General features: G+C 39.6%; 1 protein-coding gene across 3 annotated transcripts in view; it reads left to right on the top strand.

Annotated features, from left to right (window-relative positions):
• Positions 1-19343, top strand: part of ABTB3 (ankyrin repeat and BTB domain containing 3) — a 192223-nt gene that overhangs the window by 68731 nt on the left and 104149 nt on the right. The window lies entirely within an intron of this gene.

The raw sequence follows: 19343 nt of genomic DNA, 5'->3' as shown, positions 1-19343 counted from the left end.
TTTTACTAACCCAGGGCTCAGGGCACACTAAATCTAGGTCTCAGGGTTTGGTACGACCTATGTCTCCATACTACTACATTAAAGGGTCATTCCAGAAAAAAATTAAAAGGTGTTTTGTCTGGACTTCTTGCGCAATGTCACCCCCCCCCCCCCCCCCTCATGGCATTATCTCTCTGCTAGCCAGTTCTTGAATTTCCCGTTGCCTGTTTCTTCCAGCACAGACTCTCCATAAACAGAAGAGCGTGTGATGTGTCAGTACTCTAAGCCCTAATGCACACGACCGTATGTGCCGCCCGAGTCTCGTCCGTGATCCCTGAAAAGATAAGACATGTTCTATCTTCCCACGGATCGGAGAGTTGGGCCCTTGAAAACTATTGGATGCCATTAGGAAAGCCGTGAAAAAGGGCCCGAGTAGCACTCGGCCACGTGCAAGAGGGCTAATGCTCTGTTTTGCATGCTATAGGATTTATGTGGGTCTGTCCTGCAAACTGGACCACCAAGCATCAGAATTTACGATAATTTGTGTTAAACGGGGCATTTCTTATGAATTTTGTGGGCGTCCCTGGTCAGAACAGGGTGGCGCTTAAATTTCCCACAAATTGTAATTCAAAGTATGCATGTGGAGGGATGAAACATGACATTCTCATTAAAGCCCACCCATGGTACTGCTATAAGAGACGCAGGTTGGGGCAGTCTGCAGTAAGAAGGCTGCGGGAAATTTTTAGAACATTGCATTTCTATCCCTTTGAGTACAACAACACAATAAATCTAAATGCTGAAACAAGCCAATGCACATATTTTCTTGACTTTAAAATTGTAGGCCTCATGTAAAAAAAATGAGTGTAGACTAGTGCTCATAGCAACCAATCAGATTCAAGGTTTCATTTTTTCTAGTGTGGCTTAGAAATTTAGGAAGTGATCTGATTGGTCGACGTGGGCAGCTTCTCCGCATTGTGTGACCCGGTGTCCGATTACTTCCAATTATCTTCACTTCTTCTAACCGTCTTATTGTCCAGCAGTGCTAGCTACCGTTTTTACAGAAATTAAGCTGTAGCTGAGGGGAATGAGGTTCCCATATGGAAATCATCAATGAAACCACAGACTCGATCATTTACATTGCAGCTATAGTCTTAACATCTCTGATTATACAATAAATAACAGATCTATCCATCAAGCACAATGCTATTGAGTAAGCCGAGGCGCTCCCGCAACTGGACTCTTCATGGAGCTGGTAAGCCAGAAAGCCTAAACTTGTGCTTGTGCCTTCTGAGATAAGAAGAATATGAACACCCTGGCGCCATGCTTCTTCTTCGTATATACACTATATAGTCTACGTAGTATATACACTAAGCCTACTGATGCATCCTACAGGGTAACAGAGAAATAATTAACATTTTGCTTTCAATCAAATGGCTTTTATCTCCGTCAAATTTAGTTGACCTGCGTTGTAAATTCTGTTGTTTTGCTCTGTCATAGGAGCGGTGCTTGTTCTCTCGCATGATGAACACCGTCGGCGCACGTCGGACCTCATTGACTTATAATGAGGGCCTTTGGGTTTCGATGTTGTATCTATCGTTTTGATGAGAAGAATAGGGCTAGTCCTGCCAAGCTTCCGACGCAGATGTGAACTGAACCTAAAAACGACTATGCAGTTCTTAGGCTAGGTTCATATCGGCATTGTGAATTCAGTTTTTCTGTTTCGTCGTAGGAGCAGAAAAATGGAAATCAAGATGCAACGGATTCGTCACCCGACAGATCCCATTGACAAGGTGCTATCATGCTTTGCATATTGGTCTGACATTGAAACACCCATGGGGTATGGCAATTGGGTTTCTCTTATATGGGGGCAGGGAAGTAACAACTCTCTGAGCTAACCCCTGGCTAGGTGTACAATATGATGGAACCCGACCGAACCCATTATAAGTCAATGGGATCTGTCACATCTTGACTTCCATCTTCTCAGCATCTGAGGTGAGTGCAAAGAAGGGACAATAGGTACCAATATCCCAGTAAAATTACTCTACAAGAATAGTCAGCAGCACCATTTATTAAGCCAATGCTTTATTTATCCAACTGTGAGATTTTATTCTGTCCTTTTAATTCCCCAATTGGGTATCTCTCACCCCAAAGGTGTTGTTCACTTAGGACAGTCTGTTTTTGTTAGAAAGGTCCATGATAAGCTGAATTCAGGGTAGCCTGCTGATGGCACCCCCATTGATTAGCTCTTCGGAGGAACATGGCAGTAAATGTTCAATTCCCCTGCAGCTCCTCCACAGGCCAAATTAAGTATTACTTTCCAAGTAATGCACGGTCATGCTATGTCTTATAGAGCAGGAAACATTATTTGCAGCCATTGTTCCTGAAAAGGAGACCTCCTTATTAGCTTGTAACAGAACTTTCACCTCAATTACTTTGAACCTTCAACATAATCTTTTCATAGATTTCCTGTATGATTTTCCAATAACATTTGACCTTTAAATGTAATGTGGCATTATTTAATTTTTTTAACAGTGGCACTTTTTGGCCTAATTTATATGCGTAGAGATTGGTATGCATACTATATTAACAATATTTCAATTTCTTTGCTGTGTGAAATCTTTGCACATAAAATACTTTGCACATAATTCTAGATATAACCTATGCCTTGGGCATTGGTAATGAGACCAAAAATTTTTATAAAAAATAGAAATAAAAACGGAGGGGTGCATGAGGCGGTGGAAAAAGGTTACATAAAGATGTTTTTTATTAAACAGGTTTTATAACCAATCGTTAAAATTGTATTTAAAAATAATATTTCTGTAATTGTTTATATTTTTAGATAATACAACCTTTAGGCCAATCTTAGTTTATAATGTGTGGCCCTGGCATATACTTCTTAAAAATGGTTATTCATCAGCTGGAAAGCTACAGTCTACCAAAAACTGATAAAAATGAAATGTTCAGCTACTGGAAAAAAAGTTTAAAAAAAAATATTTGAAAAGCTTTAATATACATTTTTTTATTCTGAAACCTGCGGAACATATGGTGCCCAGATGCAACACCAAACTTCCTAAATGTTAGAAAATAAGCGCTGTTACAGTTATTATTTTAGACTAAACATTTGCGGAATCCATAATGTAGCAAAATAAAATCCAGCCGGCTAATATTATTTATTCAGCTGCGAATGAGATTTACAGATGATGGTGGGAAAATGGGCATTTTCAAAAAGAAAGACAAATGATTTACAAAGCTTCTCATTTACCTATCTGCATGTGTCTCTTTAAGGCTCGGGAACCAATTTACTTATTTATAGATTTACCGTTGTTAGAAAAAGACCAAAAAAAACAACAAAGAGAGACAAATCATGGGCTTTATAGAGTCTGACAGAGGGTAGGATAACACTTTTATAGTTACGCGCTCACGATCTTCAGAGTTCTCTAAATTTTTGAATTTATTACATTCGAAAAAAAATGTTGGCTTTGTTACCTTTCGCCTGTTCTAAAAAAAATAACAGAGAACATTTTTAATGAGGCTCATACTATATACTATGTGCCTAGGGTTTTCTAACATGCGCCATACAAATAACGTGATTGGTCCACATAAGGACAATAGGAGATTGCTCTCAGAAGCATGGGCTGGGGATTATTGGGCCCACCAGAGGAAAATGTTCTGAAGGCCAACCCTCCATCTATACAGAACCTGCGCACGTCCACTTTAATCGCATAGAAATTTTTGTTGTCTGAATCAATTCATAAGAAATGGACCCTAGTGGCAAGTGAATGGCTCCTAAGGGAGATCTAAATGAGGTTGTCTTCTGCTGGAAGTTTAGGGCCTTGTGGTATTAGGGGCCTATTATTGTATCAGAGCCTGGGTGTACCGGAAGGATGAAGTATTCTGAGGGACCAGTCCGATCCTGGTTCTTTGACCTTACCATACCCACTAATGCTTAGTCATTTGCTTACAGTATAGGAACCCCCCACCAATCCCCTAACATATATAGGATTTACTTATTTTTAAAGCAGGAGCTTCTGATAATAAAGCCGAAAAGCCTTTGAGCATTCTTTTTGCCTTCAGCTTTCCTTCCATTCTGTCAGCAGACACAGGCCATTGCATCTTGATTCTCCATGGACAGAAACAGCAACCTGTAATCTGCTAGTGAATTCAGTGGTGGCAGTTCATATTCTTCATTGTCCTTTGTATTGCCAGAACAGTCAAGCGGATGATGTATTAGGGAATGGCTAGTTATGCGATTTACCTTACATATTTGTTTTAATGTACGATAGGTCTTGCAGGCCATTTCTAGTTGACTTGTGGATGGGATACTTACAATTAGAAAAAGAAAGCCCCATAAATCCTTTGATTTATATCATGAAGTTCTGAAGTCTTGTTAACAAATGTTCCCATTTCCAAAGATAGACTCACATTTTTTAAGGATGTATCCCTAGAGGTTGTCATTTCTGGAAAAGTCATTGCTAAAGACGGAGCAGCTGTATGGTTAGACATGAGGGCGAGTAGCTATGAAATATAGCGTGTGTGCTAGATAGGACAATAACTTAGAACCTGTATATCGCAAGAGTCAGGGTTAAAAGGCCGCTCCATCCAAAATATTTGACTCCCCTATTGATTTATGACATTATCCTTGCTTTACCTGTGCAGCTGTTTTACTTTTTTAACTGTGGTTCATGAGATCCATCACACACAAACAACATATGTAGTGTTTCATCTATTAATGGTGACAACTGCACTCTTGTCCATGAAGATGATTGACAGGTCCTCCTAGCTCCGCCCATGCCTCTGCTCATACAATCAATAAGCGGCCTTTACCTGTGACAGTATATTTATAATTAAAGCATACAACACATTTTTATCAGTTTTTAGGGTCTCTTCATATCAGTTATCAAGGAAAAGGAAGTCCAATATTTTTTGTCATTTTCTTATACTAACCCATTTTTCACCCGCAATCATTTCTGAAGGGTTAATAAAAAATAAATACGCTGCTTATAAAAGACTAATGTGTAGGCCCATTTATCGTAAGACTGTGTGTGAAGTGGGCCTCAAAAGGGATGTGACTTAGGCAATTTCACATAAACAAAGGCATTTTCAATCCCATATTGGGGGTGTTCCTGCACTGAGCAGGGGTGGGGCTTAAAATGTCCCATGATTTAGGACTTGAATGTTGGGAGGTGTGTAAATGGAATTTGATGATTCGGGGTTCTGGTACTGGTTAAATGGCATTTGATGATTGGGTGTTCTGGTACTGGTTAAATGGAATTTGATGATTGGGGGTTCTGGTACTGGTTTTGTATCAGGGTCCCAAATTCGAGCTATGGACCTCATGTATGTATATGTGCAGAAAAAAGTACTACTGCTTTTTTTTTCCAATTTGCACTAGCAAAATACGGCGGAAATCTGTCTCTGGTTGCGATGGGTAACACCTCTACTTTTTCTCCGTGCTGTTATCCAATCCTCTTACCATAGATATATATGCGTATAATCTGTGATACTGGAAATCCACATGCGATGTGCACACAGGAACCACTATGTACAGTACATGAATAAGACCTTCTTTGTCTTCATAACTAAACATTGAGTCCCGGGACGCTGGTAGTAAATCATTTTTTGTGGTTTACTGTATATACTGAGATCAGTCAACACCAGAACCCTTAGTGTTGTATTCTAAGAAATTATACTCTCTTAATTGGAAAGTTTAAGACGCTGTAAAAACAAAACCTTTTCTATATCCCGGCGTTCATCTAACTTCTCCTCTTCTCCTAATGGTCCATTAACATAGAGGAAATACAGTCATCACAAGCACTTCTGAGCAAAGCTGAACACATTTTTCTTTGTTTTGAGGCATAATTCTTTCGATTTGGTGGATATTGTAGCACACCCATGGTGAGAAGAAAAGTTTAGTCTCGGAGATCTGGAGGTGTATATGGGAATGTTGATATTTTGGAATTGGAGGTGCACAGTGAATATCACATGATTGTATACTATAGCCTATATGTAAGGAGGAAAGGTGGACCCCAGAATACAAAATAAAAAGGGACCTTCTCCAAGGGTTGGTCGTGAACATTTCATGTCGATTTTAAATAAGTGTTCAAAGTGAAGCTGTTCCTAAAATTTGTTGACTATGACTATAGGAAGTCATCTTTAGTACCATCTCCGACTTAAAGTAGTTGTTTTATGAAGACAGCCCCTAATAGGGCAAATGGAAGAAAGAAAATATGTCATGAATCTAAATACAGTTTTCCTAATTAAAGAAAAACTCCAACATGGGTCACCCCCTTTGCTGCATCCAGAAATAAAATAAAAAAAACATACCCGTGAACCCACAATTTTTGGCTGATTGCCGTCTTCCACCAGCTAGGACATCAGGTACTATGAGCGACTCTGCTGGCAGAGGGAGCGACAACGCTGTAGCCGAGTAACTGGCTACTAAGTTGTGACTCGAACATATTTGGAGGCTATCATCTGTAATGTGTTGTCTACAGTGCAGCATGAGTGTACTTTATGGCAGCTGCAATGAATGGGGGTTAATGAGGACAAAAGAGTCCAATAGATGCACACAGTTTCTTAAAGGGTACTTGTCCCTTGTCCTACCAGACCTAAAAGTGGCATCTTAGAGGATTCTCCCCCTGCCACACAAAAAAGTAGAGAAGTATGTCTATACATTCTCCCTTTTTCCATTGTGTAATCCTGCCTATCTAGTCTCCTGCAGCACAAGTCACCTTCAGGTAGTAATAGGTTAAGCTGATAAGAGGCCAGTGTTTCAGAATTAAAAAGATAGGCACAGTCGTTTTTAGATTCTCTTTCCATTACCCACAACATACTGCATACACTTCAGCACAGGGGGTTATTATGAAATATTGTAACTGGAGATGTAGAACTAATCAAATATAATTTTCTATAAGGTTCTGAAGATAATTTTTATCACATGGAAAAGTGATGTGACCTTCGGGTGAACCTGGGACTACGAGAACATTAGAATATTAAAAACACTCTGCCCCTTTCATCAGCAGAATGGAAAAATAAAACAAAATCTTTTAAAATTTAGAAGGGCGATTTCTTAAGGTTGAAACGTTTTCTGAAAGGTTTCATTGTTGCATATGTGGAATATTTCCAGGAAAAACACACTTTTAAGTAGTCTCAGTTTTCTCTGCAATGGAGAAGGCATTTTAAAAATAGTTTTATGAATGCTCCATTGGAAACACAGTATTAGAAATACACAATGCAATTTTTGTGGGTAGAATTTGTGCAGAGCTCCTGAAATCCAGGATATTAAAAATAAAGCTTTAGGAGGCTGGTGATGGTGGACTGTTCATAGACTACACAGTCCTTACCGGGATAAAGTATATGAATAAATGCCATAATTGCAGAGGTTCACTTCCTATATTTATTGAGAGATAAATATAATTCTCATATTATGACTCAACCAGAGATGATTTTGGGTATTTATGTTGTCCTATGTTGGGTAAATTAAGTGTCTTCTATAAAATGTGGTGTACTGTCTTATTTCTATATAGTTGTCAAGTCATTTTGGGTTGATGTACTGTCTTATGTCTACATAGTGAGATTGGTTTGTCCACATGACTGCCCACATGAACTCTCGGAGCTCTCAAAGTAAACGTCTACTCTTAAGGTTTTCTTTCATTTCAATGGAGATCACAATTTTAAAGTGGTATTCTAGAAAAATACATTTATAGTATTTCCATAGGACGTGTCATATATGTCTGATCGGTGGGAATCCGAGTGTTGGGAATCCGATTGTTGGGATCCCAAACCATTGGTCCCATTTCCCCCATGGTTGCACTGAAGCTGGGCCAGAGAAGAAGGACATGGCTGGTGTTTCTATGAAGGCCAACTTCGTATCACCCATACATACAATTTTTTTTTTTTTATAATTGTGCATAGAGAAAGAATTAAAAAGTTAAAAATAATCCAAAAACCATATAAAACTTATAATAATAAAAAATAGTCTCTTCATTTATAGAATTATTCAGAATTATTTTTTTATCCCATGATCCTCTTGTCTTTCGTGACTTCTAAAATACTCCGGTCTCAGCAAAACATCCACTTATACTTTCCGTAACGTACATTCTTTAAATAGCTGCCCTGTCATTTTCACGTGGACCTCAACTTTGATGAGGATGAATAACATTATTCACGGTTCATGAGACGTCCTTTTTCTCAGCGCAATATTTACCCCATGTTAATGTGCTCTTGCTGTGGAGTTAGATATTTTAGTCTATATGTTTTGTTCTATCCTCTAGAGTCCCATGACATTTCTAGAACATAATGAGGAGCAAAGCTAATGACAATGCATGAATAACATTAGCCTACTTCTCAGAAATACACAGCTTATTTTAGCATTAAGTATAGTGTAAATTCCCAGTAACTGATATACTCAGCTATTTAGTATATATGTATATATTTTTGTTGTTTTATATATATATATATATATATATATATATATATATATATATATATATATATATATATATATAATTTTTTATTATTATTTAATTTCAGATGGATAGATATACTCTGTCTGTGAATATTAAAGGGGTTCTCCACTTTGGATGATCTCTTTTTGTTAGTAGGTCCACTGATGATAAACTATTTACAGGGTATCCAGATGTTAGGGTCCTCCAGTGATCAGCTGTAAACTGTGGCGGAACCAGTCCGCAATTGTTCAGTTCTCCTACAGCGCCACCACAAGGAAAATGTTGATTTACACAGTTCGTACTGAAATCAATGGGCTGTCCATGTAATGCAGGCAATTGTCAAGGCCTAGGGAGCGAGGGGTGCTTTTTGTGCACTCCACTCTGGCAAATAGACTAGAGTCCAAAATGGCGGACATCCCTCTAATAACTTAGCTCAAAGTATATTTCCATGCTTATCATATTTATACATGTTCTGCATTCACATTTAGAGATATGGTATTAGGGCTGATGAAAAAAAAAAAAAAAATCATCCTAAATGTGTTTTTTTATGATCTCATTTTAAAGACCATGATGCTTTGGGGCAAATCTCCAAATTCAAAATACTTCCACTGTTCCATGCTTCCATACTTCCACTGCTCATTACAAGGTGTATATTTTAGTATTAAAGAGGTTGCCTTATTTAGAAAACCCATTTTTAACTGCCCTATTAGGGAATTCTCAGTCACTAGAGGGATAGACCCGGTTCAGACCCCTTATCTATTATCCAGAGAGGTGAGCAGCTACAAAGAGTGTGTCTAGCTTCTAATGACCCAACACGTTATTGCCTTACATGTACAGCCCATTGATTCCAATGAGAACTGTGTATTGCTTCAGTTCTCCTGCAGGGGCACTACAGGTAAATGGAATACCTCCTGCTGATTGCTGAGGGTCCAAGCAGCGGGACACCCTGTGATCAGCTTACTATCTTCAGATATTTCTACCATATGTTGATTGTATAAAGCGGACAACACCTTTTAAGGTGTAATTGCTCCTCCAATCGGAGATCCAGCTGGTGTAGGGAGTTTTACAAGCAATGCTCCCTGGGAAAAAGTATGCAAATTAGATCTCTTAAAGTGCCTCCTATAGGTAACTACCCTGTAAGTTAATGTCCGACCAATTAAAAAGCCTAATGGGTCAAACATTAACTTAAAGGGTAGCTACCTATAGGTGACACTTTTTTCCTTCTGGAGGAGAGCTAATTTGCAGAAATATTCTATTTACAATAGAATATTTTTTCCTATTTTTTCCTCCGTTTGTTCGTCTGTACCTATAGAAATGATTGCTGCCCATTTACAGAACAAAAGTTGCTATAAGTCATTGTCAAGAGTTCCAGAAATCCTGGCATTTCACAAGCTGCGTGTCCTGACCTGTGTTTTTTAGATAAAGTTTTCTATTGGAAATGTCTTGGGTCCCCTGAGACGGAACAGTTAAGTAACAATGCCCATGTGCCACAGGTTAATAGGTCGAACTGACTGAGGAAACACGTAAATGTTATTTTTTATTACAATGTGCTATAAATCAGACATATATTGTGTCTACGAGGGATTCATTTTGCAACTTTTTCTTCCTTCCTCGATGACTCTTTTTAATAGAAAGGCTCATAAATGCTGGAGTATATAATCAATGTTTACTGATACAAAGGCATTTAATAGGAGGCCAGAAATGACCCCAGGGGTACTAAGCTGAACAATCTGGAAGTGACTGTGTTTAAAAAATGTTTGAAAAAAAACATTTGAAAACTTTTTTTTATAGATTTGTAACAGGACCCATTTGAGTAATGCCTAGATTAGATGGATCTTATAACTCTTTCTAGTGCAAATTGATAAATAAAGTCCACTGTGTAAATTGATGGTAGGACCCTCACATAAAAGATGGTGGGGCCCTCACATAATAGACATTATTATGGCGGACGCATCTGCCATAAATGTCTTTCGCTGGGTAAACCTTTAATTGAGCAATCGTAGAAATGGAAGACCCTATTTTAGTTGCTTCTAAGCCTCCTCACCAGTGGCGTAACTACTGCTGTAGCAGCCATAGCGGACCAGAGGTATCTCCCTGCTCTGCCATAGGCTACATATACCTCCCAACCATCTGGGCCGTGTCCCGCTGTTCCGGGCGGCCGGGGGTATGTCCCGCTAACTCAATTCTGAAGCAGGGAACCATTAGATCCCTGTTCAGAATTAGTTAAGAGCAGAGGGAGCTCCTCCGCTCGCCGAGGACTCCCCGGACACAGCTCTACTTTAAGCGCTGTGCTCGGAGAAGCCCTGATGCCACTGTCCATAAATGGACAGTGACTTCAGTTCATACTCCTAGAGCGGAATCCCCGCTGCCAATGATCTGGCCGGGGAGTCCGCTCCTAGAGGAAACCCCTGAGGTCACTGTCCATATATAGACATTGACGTCAGGGGCTCCTCCTGGAGCAGAATCTCCGGCCAGAGTCGGCAACGGGGATTCCACTCAAGGAGTAGCCACTGACGTCACTGTCCATATATGGGCAGCGACATCAGGGCTTCCCTCTAGGAGTGGAATCGCCGGCCTATGCTCTGGCTGGTGATTACATTCCTAGAGGGAGTCCCTATCTAGAGGGGGGGTGGCGCTATCTTCAAGGGGGATGTGGCACTATCTACATAGACACTGTGGCACTATATAGGGGCACTATCTACATGGGCACTGTGTCACTATCTACAAGCTCACTGGCACTAGGGGCAGCTAAAGGGGGATTATACTGTATAAGGGCAGCTAGGGGGCATTATACCCTATGGGGACATTATACTGTGTGGGGGCAGCTTTGGGGGCATTAAGCTGTATGGTGCAGCTATGGGGGCATTATGCTGTATGGGGGAATTTGGGCATTATACTGCATGGGGGCATCTGTGTAGGCATTATACTGTATTGGGGCATCTGTGTGGGCATTATACTGTTTGGGGCATCTGTGTGGGCATTATACTGTATAGGGGCATCTGTGTGGGCATTATACTGCATGGGGGCATCTATGGGTCAGTATACTGTATAGCGGCAGCTATGGGGGCATTATACTGTAAGATGTCAGCTAGAAGGCATTATACTGTGTAGGGGGAAGCTATTTGGTATTATACTGTGTGGTAGGCACTATAGGAGCATGATACTGTGTGGGCTGAACCGGGTGTGTATGGGCGGGGATTGGGTGGGATTAGAGGCGTGTTTTAAAAGAAAAAAAATTGACATCTTTGTGATACTTGAAAGTATATGCACTGTCTACAGGAACGGCTGTATAGCACTGTATGGGGAGACTGTATAGCTCTGTCTACAGGGGGCGCTGTATAGCACTGTGTACAGGGGTGGGCTGTATAGCGCTGTCTACAGGCGGGCTGTATAGCACTGTCTACAGGGGGGCTGTATAGCACTGTATGGGGAGACTGTATTGCCCTGTCTACAGGGGGGGCTGTGTAGCACTGTCTACAGGGGGGATGTATGGCATAATCTACAGGGAGGCACTATCTACAAGGGCAGGCTGCGTGTGGCACCCAGGGGAGGGGGGCCCAGTCAAAAGTTTGCTATGGGGCCCAGTCTTTCCTAGTTACAGCCCTGCTCCTCACCCCTTCATTGTCCTCAGCTCAGTGTCAATTAGACTCTCAGCTGGAGTAATCTGAGACAGACTGGTTGCTAGGGACATGTTCCTTGACAACCCCATATAAAAATGTAGCTATTAGGCAGTGTATCCCTAGCAACCAGTCTGACTCAAACAGTGGGAAGTCTAACAAGCAGTTTTAATAATATTAGGCAATTGCTGTTTTGCCATTTCCTTGTATGTTAGTGTAGACTCACCTAACGCTCAAATATTTTTCTTTCATCCTTTTGGTGGCGCTATTCTTTATAATAAATTTTTTGTTTGTAATCAGGTATGGCTTGACTTCGAAGTCTAAATACCCCTAATATGCAGAAAGTAACAGATCTATGAATCATAACAATTTTCTCCAATATCTATCCAATAAATCAATGTCATAGTTTCAAGAGCTGTACTGTAATCTGAGATTATAAAGCACTAAAATTAATCCTGGCATGACTCTAAATTCAGACACTTTGCAATGTTAGACGTGTTTATCTTGTACCAGCCTATAGGACAATGGCGCCCATTATGTCCTCAGTATTCCTATTAACCACCAGATAATATGTGGATTGCGGTAACTCATCTGGTCTCTTTAATAGACGTTTTTCTTTAGGAACCGCAGGTTTCCACTAATCTTAATTAACTCATGTTAAATCTTTGCCAAAACCAGCCGGATACATTTTGCAGAGGCAGAAGGAATTCGGCTTGTACGATTTTGTCCTGGCATGAGATGCTACAGTGGATTGTTGTCCTGCCTTTCCTTTCTTAGTCCCCTTAGCTTTATGGGTTAGAGGTTTCAATATGGCTGTCTAGTCGAATTGTCCTCATGTGTGAAAGCTTTTCTATTATAAAAAAAAACCCTCCCATTTGTACAAAAGGAATAGCGCTAGACAATACTTATGGTGTCCATGCTGCATGCAGTACGATAAACTGGAAGTAAACTTTAAAGAAAACTGAGAGCAGGAATAGATAAGCAGGTGTCTCACTGGTAGTGAGACACCTGCCTATCTGTGACTGTCCTAAGGTTTTCTTATGGACAGTGCGTCATAGGTTATCAATAATATCCTATTATTATTAGACGTTATTATGTGACTGTAAGATTAATTATACCATTTTCTGTGGCAACCTTACTTGCAGAATATAATCAGGACTATTCTTGGAAGGAATCAGGAAGAAATTGAGGAGGCGGTATATTTTTTTGTAACACATGAATGCATCCTGTTTGCCATCATTTGGTCCTCCGCATGTTTAACATAAAATAGGTGGATTTCTTCCAGTGATTAATAGAGAGTTGTTACATTTCCGTTATTGATTACTCAAGGAAGTACGTAGGTTATAGCTCTTGGAAATTCAGAAATGTTCTGTTCTTGGCTGATTTATAATTTTCTGCATCTTACTTTTTATTACTAAAATCCAAAGAAGAGAATGTTCTACATTATTTATATGGCAAAGTATAGCTCTTGTCCAGTTTAAACTTGTGACATATGAAACCCGGATAGGTCCTTTAAGAAAAAATGGTCATTGTTTTTTTGTTTTTTTTTAATCCGACTTATTGGGTTTATTCTGTAAAAATTATTTGTTTTTACTCTATAACAAAAAGTTAATGAGGTTTACTGGGATAGTCCAACAATATTTTATCAGTGGGGGTTGGACCGCCAAAGACCTCCACCGATCAGCTCACTGAAGGGACCTGAACTGCAGTACCAGGCACAGCCGGTTAATACGGATGAGCTGCTGTACCTATGCAAACAATTAAGGCAGATACATTCCCCCCCCATGTCCCCCTTCATTGAGCCGATCGGTGGGGTGCCAGGGTTGCCAACTCACTAATCAAATATTGATGGCTAGCTTCGCTTCCCTTTTATTCATTCCAAAAAAGGGAGGGGCCCCACAAAATGTTTTTCCTAGGGGCTTCCACAGACCTTGTGTCCTTCACTTTTCTATCTCCTTGTGTAGATTTGTGTTCCCCTTGCGTACTAATCTATGTTTGCAAATTGGGCACATGTTTGTGACTATGGAAGTAATCTACACAGGTAGGAGAGGAGGTAGAAGAGAATAGTAAAGAGCCTGTGTATGGTTATATGAAGGTTGGTGACTGGGTGACCGGGATACTCAGATGTACAACACCAAAATGGCTGACTATGGTTGTCAATTCCAATCAGAGTAGGAAAAGCTGTGGATCTGTTGATCTCACATACTAAATACTGTATAGACTAAAAAGGTTCGAAGAAGAACATATTTGAGTAGAGATTATTTTTTTCCAAACAATATATACACTACCGTTCAAAAGTTTGGGGTCACCCAGACAATTTTGTGTTTTCCATGAAAACTCACACTTATATTTATCAAATGAGTTGCAAAATGACTAGAAAATATAGTCAAGACATTGATAAGGTTAGAAATAATGATTTTTATTTGAAATAATAATTTTCTCCTTCAAACTTTGCTTTCGTCAAAGAATGCTCCATTTGCAGCAATTACAGCATTGCAGACCTTTGGCATTCTAGCTGTTAATCTGCTGAGGTAATCGGGAGAAATTTCACCCCATGCTTCCAGAAGGCCCTCCCACAAGTTGGATTGGCTTGATGGGCACTTCTTGCGTACCATACGGTCAAGCTGCTCCCACAACAGCTCTATGGGGTTGAGATCTGGTGACTGCACTGGCCACTCCATTACAGATAGAATACCAGCTGCCGGCTTCTTCTCTAAATAGTTCTTGCATAATTTGGAGGTGTGCTTTGGGTCATTGTCCTGTTGTAGGATGAAATTGGCTCCAATCAAGCGCTGTCTACAGGGTATGGCATGGCCTTGCAAAATGGAGTGATAGCCTTCCTTATTCAAAATCCCTTTTACCTTGTACAAATCTCCCACTTTACCAGCACCAAAGCAACCCCAGACCATCACATTACCTCCACCATGCTTGACAGATGGCGTCAGGCACTCTTCCAGCATCTTTTCAGTTGTTCTGCGTCTAACAAATATTCTTCTGTGTGATCCAAACACCTCAAACTTCGATTCGTCTGTCCATAACACTTTTTTCCAATCTTCCTCTGTCCAATGTCTGTGTGCTTTTGCCCATATTAATCTTTTCCTTTTATTAGCCAGTCTCAGATATGGCTTTTTCGTTGCCACTCTGCCCTGAAGGCCAGAATCCCAGAGTCGCCTCTTCACTGTAGACGTTGACACTAGCGTTTTGCGGGTACTATTTAATGAAGCTGCCAGTTGAGGACCTGTGAGGCGTCTATTTCTGAAACTAGAGACTCTAATGTACTTGTCTTGTTGCTCAGTTGTGCAGCGGGGCCTCCCACTTCTCTTTCTACTCTGGTTAGAGCCTGTTTGTGCTGTCCTCTGAAGGGAGTAGTACACACCGTTGTAGGAAATCTTCAGTTTCTTGGCAATTTCTCGCATGGAATAGCCTTAATTTCTAAGAACAGGAATAGACTGTCGAGTTTCACATGAAAGCTGTCTTTTTCTAGCCATTTGGAGAGTTTAATCGAACCCAGAATGTAATGCTCCAGATTCTCAACTAGCTCAAAGGAAGGTCAGTTTTATAGCTCCTCTAAACAACAAAACTGTTTACAGCGGTGCTAACATAATTGCACAAGGGTTTTCAAGTGTTTTCTAATCATCCATTAGCCTTCTAACACAGTTAGCAAACACAATGTACCATTAGAACACTGGAGTGATGGTTGCTGGAAATGGGCTTCTATACACCTATGTAGATATTGCATTAAAAACCAGACGTTTGCAGCTAGAATAGTCATTTAGCACATTAACAATGTATTGAGTGTATTTCTGATTAATTTAATGTTATCTTCATTGAAAAAAACTGTGCTTTTCTTTCAAAAATAAGGAAATTTCTAAGTTACCTTAAACTTTTGAACGGTAGTGTATATATATATATTCTCAGCTTTTGTTATACATCCCCTAAAAAGAAACAAAAAGTGTGTATAAAACAATAACATACAATAACAACGGTCAACTAAGCCCCAAGTAGAACTTTATTAAAGAGACCAAAGCGTTCAAAGCTTCTAATTTGCTAAACCAGATATTTGCTTTTAAAGTTTTAGGGTGTGACCCTTTTTATGTTGGAGCAGTCCCATTCACCATTGTCATCAAGTGTTTAGTATTGGATCCCTGCTTCTTATACTGTATTGTCAGATGTTTGATAATAGACTTTAGGAGAATATTTTAAAGTGGGATTATAGCGGCCTCCTATAGAATAATAGATAATTCATGAGAAGCAGTTTCACATTAAGTAACAAACTTTCCTTTCAGCCTTGTTACTTTTTGTTATTTCTTATATCTTTATAAATGGTAAAGCCATTTGTAGAAGGGGCTAATCTTGGCTTTCAGAAATGCAGTCAGGCCTGGATTAACATGGTTTTGCCTATATCCTATTTTTTTTAATTACAAAATTCCAATAAAAAATATGATACATTTCCAATATTCCAGCATACAAATGGCCTGAACTTCTGAATTAGGTTGATCAGAGCAATAATTGCAAAATATATTATTATTTATTAATAATAATAATGATTATAAAAAAACAAAATAATCTAAATATTACATTAATACTTGGTTCAGTGACCCATACATTTAGGCTCCACCCTGATAAATTACTAATTATTTTTCTTCACAATGATTTGTTTATCTGGCCCCTTCTAAATCTTAAATCCAGGGCCATTGGGTGATTTTGGATTAAATTAGATTTTGGGATTATATTTACGGTTACCATGGAAACGGCACTAAGAGAATTGTTATGTAAATGAAAATAACGAAGAAAAAAATATATATATATTATTATTCTTAATTTATTATGAACAATTCATCATTAGGTAATTATTATTAGAAATATTATTACTAGTAATAATTATAATAATAATAATAAAAATAATAATAATGCATTTAGAAGAAAAAAATAAAATAATTTAAGTGCAAACATTTACTTTTAGGTGGGGTTATCCTAAAGTCATCTGAATAAAAACATGGTTGTCCTGAGCAAAGATCAGCTTCTTCACTGGATGAACATGTATTACCTGGTCACCCTTTCATTTGAATGGATGCCATGTAATACCCTATTACTCCTGTAGTGGCCACTGTGGCTGCTCGCATCTTCCCCATGCGATTACAGTTGATCACTAGGTGTTTCAGCTGCGCGACCCGTGGCAATCAGTTGATTGCCAGTGGGCCCTTAATTAGGGGTTTAAATCTGTTGGAAGTATATTACAGCGATATATTGGCATGAGATATAACATTGTTCATGAAAGTCCACAATGCATATCACGTCTGTTGTTCGCCTGTGCTCTATATGTACTACGTGTAATGTGTATGTTTGTACTCCCCTCCATCATCCACATAGACATTTTTATTTTTGAATCACTAAATCCCATTATTGTGCTTACGCTTGGGTTAATGGTTGCACGCCGGCGGTTCACATGTAAGCAGCTATATTATGTAATCAGCATTGGGGATATACATTAATTCATGTCACACTGTAAAGTTAAGGAATTCCTTTTATCTTCATTTATGTGGGATGTGGTTTTAACTACTTCTTGACTTTCTATGAAACTCACGTCCTGATGTTACAAGGCGTCCCGCATGCTGCGCTATTTCAGGGGCATCAAGCATAACTACACTATTGAACATCAATTTGCTTTTCTGCCCGATCTTGACATCATATTTTACGCTCACAATCACAATCAATGATGGGTTTCGAATTCTGCTGGTTGCTACTTAGAATTTGTCAGCAGTTTTATGCTGACAGGAAGTCTTAACAGCATGGAGGCCGCAGGATATGTAGTGCCTATGGCTTGCAATATGGGGCCATAGGGACTCCATGTGCTACTAGCCAGCCATACACGTTAGACAGCTGTTGTCCGAAGACTCGTTCGGCCTTAAGCTATTCCTACCGTATAACTTTTCGACCGAGCGGACATGCACTTTGAATAGGAAAAGGGGAATAAGCCGATGCCAGACACCTCTGGCAGCCGCTTATCTTCCCTGAGAACAAAAGAATCGGGCATTTTGAAATCCAACTGCCCGTTTCTTCTTTTACACAACATCAGCTGTCGGGGAAGGTGTGGAGAGGCCCCCATGCACATTTGATCATCCGGTTCGACCAACATTAACCTAATGTTTAAGCCATCTTTACTGCTCCAAAGGATTGAGGAATATCATGAAGAGTCCTCTTAGTGTTGCTGAATGGTCCGGAGGTCTCTCGACGGGAGGCAAACCACAACATATTCTCATTTGCTTACCTGATTTCAGTAGGTAGCTTAGAGGGCATCTACGAGATCAATGTGTGACACTGGACTATTTGATTTTCCAGATGTCCAATTCAAAATGCAAGGAAAACATGACTTCTGGGTATTGATTGCTGTGGCTTTAGATCATTTGGGCAAATTACACTATTTATTTAAAGGGGTTCTCCTAGATCAAGTAAATAAGGGATTACATTTGCATATATTTTGCATAGAACCGCCCACTCATAATCAGTCAGTATGGGCTACAGTGCACATTGCACCATGATATATAACCACCCGAATAGTGTGGGGACGGCTCCATGTGTATCTCTAATGATGAAGAGCCAAACTTCAGAACCACTACTATTCTGCTACTTTGGTGAGGGCGATCAATTAATATATTCTCAAGGAATCTACAGATATAGCAGAGCTGGGTTTGTCAGATGAAGCAGGGGTATGTTTGTCTTTTGGCTCAACATATTATGATATCATGATGTGTTCTCTGTGGTTTTACATAAGCCTGCAAGTAAACTCAGGGAGCTATCAAGGTGAAATAGCCACGCAGCCACAATGTTTTCAATGACAAATTCAGCTCTGCTACATGTGTGCTTCCCATAGAACCTGTCAGCTCTCCTGGACATGTCTGTTTTAGTAAATAATTATATTCCCCATGAAATAGCAATACTGGATTATATTTTCTTAGAACTCTACGTTGTACTGTTCCTCTGTTATTCCTCCTAGAAATTTATGAATAAATTGAAAACTGGTTGTGACCAGTTGGGGGTGTGTCCCTACACAGACTGACATTGTCCAATCAGTGCTGATGGAGTGAGACTGTGTATTTACACACCTCTTTGACAATGGCAACGCCCAGTTGTCAATTTATTCATAAATTGCTAGGAGGAATAACAGAGGAATGGCACAAAACAGATTTCTAAGAAAAGATGCTCCAGAATAGTTATTTCATTGGGAATACAAGTTTTTACTAAAACAGACATGTCAGGAGAGGTGACAGGTTCTCTTTAACAATTATGCATTGTTTCTGAG

Source organism: Rhinoderma darwinii, chromosome 3 (genome assembly GCF_050947455.1).
Source record: "Rhinoderma darwinii isolate aRhiDar2 chromosome 3, aRhiDar2.hap1, whole genome shotgun sequence".
Taxonomy (NCBI): domain Eukaryota; kingdom Metazoa; phylum Chordata; class Amphibia; order Anura; family Rhinodermatidae; genus Rhinoderma; species Rhinoderma darwinii.
Note: the sequence above shows the minus strand (reverse complement) of the source record. Positions and strands in the feature narration are given on the sequence as shown.